Below are 4,905 nucleotides of genomic sequence, written 5' to 3' on the forward strand. Positions count from 1 at the left end.
TGAAAAATTGTTACTATTGAAAACTGACAATGAGAATTAAAGAGAAAGTGTGAAATTTATGTGATATTTGTAATTGTATGGAACGTTTTTGGTTTAAATAAAATGGAGCATGTCACATGAACAAGAACGTTCAGAGTTCTCAAAAATTGTGACTGCAGTTTCGAATAATAATGGCGTCTTTTCGTTTTGTAATTTAAAAAACAATTAGCGGTACGAATTTTTTTCGTATATTTTGACGACTATTTCTGGAACATTTTATCGCGAACGAGTCATTATTTTTCAGGTAACAAAGAACTGACGACCTATCTTCACAAGAAGACCAAGAAGATCAAGAAAATGAAGTGCGTTAAGTTTTCGTGTCCTAATTCGAATTGCCGGAGCGCTTTTGGCCTGAAACACAACTTGTATAGACATCTTCGCTACGAATGCGGCCAGAAACCCAGGTTCAAGTGTCCCTACTGCGACTACGTATGCAAGTGCAAGGGCAGCGTAACGAGGCACATTCCAACCAAGCATAAGAATCACTATGTATATGTCATTGACATTCAACGGAATGTTGTTTGCTAGGATACAGAGAAAGGTGTTATTTTTTAAGTTTACAAGAAATCGCGTTTGGTAATGAAAAGTTAAGGTTTACGTTTTTAAAATCTTAAATTACAATCTTAGTATACTTGCCATATTTTATGTTCAACTTTCTATTATATTTGCAGTATTGGAAACAAATAAATGTTGAAATTGTAATTCTTTCATAATTACAAGAATTGCAAATGCTATCCAGCTATAAAATTAATTTTTTCATTAAATTTTATAGCTGTTCTGACCTTTGCTAGAATGAAAGGAAATCTTTATGGATAATAGCGTATATTCTTGTACACCTTGCAATATATGTATATTAGAAATTTCTGTCTTCTAAAAATACACTTATATATTTAATAAATACAGATTCAACATTTTTGTTATAGACATTAAGTAATTAAAAATTGTTACTATTGAAAAATGACAACAATAATTATAGAAAAAGTATGAACGTTGTGTGATATTTTTAACTGTATGGAGCGTTTTCAGTTTAAATAAAATGGAGCACCACATATGAACAAGGACGTTCAGAGCTTTTAAAAATTGCAATTGCAGTTTTGAAAGTAAAAAAGAAAATTCGTATTGAAAAGTGGATCTTGTTTTAATTAATTATTTGCTATTTTCCGTCCAAATGATAGCGTTTTTTTCGTTCCGAGGTTTAAAAAATGATTAGCAGGACGAACTTTGCTCCTTCACACGTGTTTTGACGAGAATCTGAAGCATTTTATTGCAAACGAATCATTATTTTCAGATAGCAAAAAACCCACGACTTATCTTCGCAAGAGGAGCAGCTCTAGCTTCGCTAAGAACACCAGGAAAAAGAAGAGCGTCAAGGACACGTTTTCGTGTCCTAATCCGAATTGCCGAATAGTCTTTGAGTGGAAAAAGAACCTGCAGAGCCACCTTCGCTACGAATGCGGCCAGAAGCCCAGGTTCAAGTGTCCTTACTGCGACTACATATGCAAGTGCAAGGCCAGCATAAGGAGGCACATTCAAGCCAAGCATAAGAACTGCTATGTCTATGTCATCGATATTGAACGGAATGTTGTTTGTTAGAATGCAAAGAAATGTGTTATTTCTTAAGTTAACAAGAGATCGTTTTTGGTTGAATGAATTATGAAATATAACAATGAAGTTAAAGTATGTTCTTTTTGCAACCTTCTATTAAAATCTTAATGTATTTACCATATTTTATGTTCAAATTTTTCTTGTATCCACTGTATTTAAGGCAAATGATTGTTATTACTGTAATTTTTTTATTTTATAACTGCAAAAGTTGCAAATGCTATCCAGCTGTAAAATTGATTTTTTTCTTTAAAACATACAGTCATTTTAACCTTTGTTAAAATGCAAGGAAGTCTTTATGGACAATAAAGTATTCTTATACACATTAGAATGTATATATGCCTTATATATATTAGAAGTTGCTATCTTTTGAAAATACACCTATATATTTAAAAAATACAGAATCAACACCTTTGTTTTAGACATTAAGAAGTTAAGAATTATTACTATTGAAGACTGACAACGAGAAATAAAGAAAAAGCGTGAACTTTGTGTGATATTTGTTATTGTATAGAACGTTTAGTCGATATAAAATGCAGCATTTTACACGAACTAGAACGTTTAGAACACCCAAAAATTGCAATTGCAGTTTCGAGAAGGAAAAAGAAAATCCGCATAGATAAGCGGATCTCGTTTGAATTAATTATTTTCGATTTTTCGCACACAATGACGCGTTTTTCCGAAATTGAAAAACGACTAGCGGCACAAACTCCGCCTTTTCACATACGTCTCGACGAGTATCTCTGAAGCATTTTATTGCAAACGAATCATTATTTTCAGATAGCAAAAAACCAACGACCTATCTTCGCAAGAGGACTAAGAACACCAGGAAAAAGAAGTGCGTCAAGTTTTCGTGTCCTAATCCAAATTGCCAGATAGTCTTTGGGTGGAAAGAGAGTCTGCAGAGACATCTTCGCTACGAATGCGGCCAGAAGCCCAGGTTTAAGTGTCCTTACTGCGACTTTATATGCAAGTTGAATGCCAACGTAAAGAGACACATTCGGCACAAGCATAAGAATCGCTATGTTTATGTCATCGATATTGAGCGGAATGTTGTTTGTTAGGATGCAAAGAAATGTGTTATTTCTTAAGTTACCAAGAGATCGCGTTTTTGGTTGAATAAATCATGAAATATAACAATGAAGTTAAAGTATGTTCTTTTTGCAACCTTCTATTAAAATCTTAATGTATTTACCATATTTTATGTTCAAATTTCTCTTGGTTTCTACTGTATTTAAGGCAAATGATAGCTATTACCGTAATTTTTTTATTTTATAATTGTAAAAGTTGCGAATGCTATTCAGCTATAAAATTGATTTTCCTCTCTAAAATGTATAGTTATTCTGATCTTTGCAAAGAAATCTTTATGGACAACAGCGTATATTTTTGTACACATTGGAATATATATTAGAAGTTCCTATCTTTTGAAAATACACTTGTATATTATAAAAAATTAAATTCAATACTTTTGTTATAGACATCAAATAATTAAAAATTGTCACTATTGAAAAATTTCAAAAAGAATTTAAAAAAAAGTGTGAACTTCGTGTGACATATGTATAACTGTATGGAACGTTTTTTGTTTAAATAAAATGGAGCACCCCACAAGAACGTTTCGAGTCCTTAAAAATTGCAATTGCAATTTTGAAAGTGAAAAAGACAATTCGCATTGAAAAGCGAACCTTGTTTTAATTAATTGTTTCTTATTTTCTGTCCAAATAAGTGCGTTTTTTTCATTCCAATGTTTAAAAAATGATTAGCGGTACGAAATTTGCTCCTTCACACGTGTTTTGACGAGAATCTGAAGCATTTTTATTGCGAACGAATTATTATTTTCAGATAGCAAAAAATCCACGACCTATCTTCACAAGAGGATCTGTCTGACTAAGAACACCAGAAAAAAGAGGCGCGTCAAGTTTCCGTGTCCTAATTCGAATTGCCGGAGCGTCTTCGCGTGGAGATGTGGCCTGCAGAGCCACCTTCGCTACGAATGCGGCCAGGAGCCTAGGTTCAAGTGTCCCTACTGCGACTACATATGCAAGCGCAAGGAAGACATAAGAAAGCACATTCGGCACAAGCATAACAAACGTTATGTCTATGTCATCGATACTGAGCGGAATGTTGTTTGTTAGGATGCAAAGAAATGTGTTATTTCTTAAGTTAACAAGAGATTGTTTGTGGTTGAATGAATTATGAAATAAAACAATGAAGTTAAAGCATGTTCTTTTTGCAACCTTATATTAAAGTCTTAATGTACTAGCCATATTTTATGTTCAAATTTCTCTTGTATCCACTGTATTTAAGGCAAATGATAGCTATTACCGTAATTTGTTTATTTTATTACTGCAAAAGTTGTAAATGCTATCCAGCTATAAAATTGATTTTCCTATCTAAAAATTATAGCTATTCTGACCTTTGCAAAGAAATCTTTATGGACAATAAAGTATTCTTGTACACATTGAAATGTACCTATATATGCCCTTGTATATATTAGAAGTTGCTATCTCTTGAAAATACACCTATATATTTAAAAAATACAGTTTTAACACTTTTGTTTTAAATTTAGATATTAAGTAGATAGAATTATTACTATTGAAGACTGACAACGAGAAACAAAGAAAAAGCGTGAATTTTGTGTGATATTTGTTATTGTATAGAACGTTTAGTTTATATAAAATGGAGCATTTTACACGAACTAGAACATTTAGAACACCCAAAAATTGCAATTGCAGTTTCGAAAAGGAAGAAGAAAATCCGCATGGATACGGGATCTCATTTGAATTAATTATTTTCGATTTTTCGCACACATAATGACGCGTTTTTCCGAAATTGAAAAACGACTAGCGGCACAAACTCTGCCTTTTCACATACGTCTCGACGAGTATCTCTGAAGCATTTTATTGCAAACGAATCATTGTTTTCAGATAGCAAAAAATCAACGACCTATCTTCGCAAGAGGAATAAGAACACCAGGAAAAAGAAGGGCGTTAAGTTTTCGTGTCCTAATCAAAATTGCCAAATGATCTGTGGGTGGAAAGAGAGTCTGCAGAGACATCTTCGCTACCAATGCGGCCAGAAGCCTAATTTCAAGTGTCCCTACTGCGACTACATATGCAAGTACAAGGCCGGCATAAGGAGGCACATTCCGCGCAAGCATAAGAATTGCTATGTTTATGTCATCGATATTGAGCGGAATGTTGTTTGTTAGGATGCAAAGACATGTGTTAAATATAACAATGAAGTTAAAGTATGTTCTTTTTGCAA

Source organism: Temnothorax curvispinosus, unplaced genomic scaffold (genome assembly GCF_003070985.1).
Source record: "Temnothorax curvispinosus isolate PA1 unplaced genomic scaffold, ASM307098v1 QBEX01015652.1, whole genome shotgun sequence".
Taxonomy (NCBI): Eukaryota; Metazoa; Arthropoda; class Insecta; order Hymenoptera; family Formicidae; genus Temnothorax; species Temnothorax curvispinosus.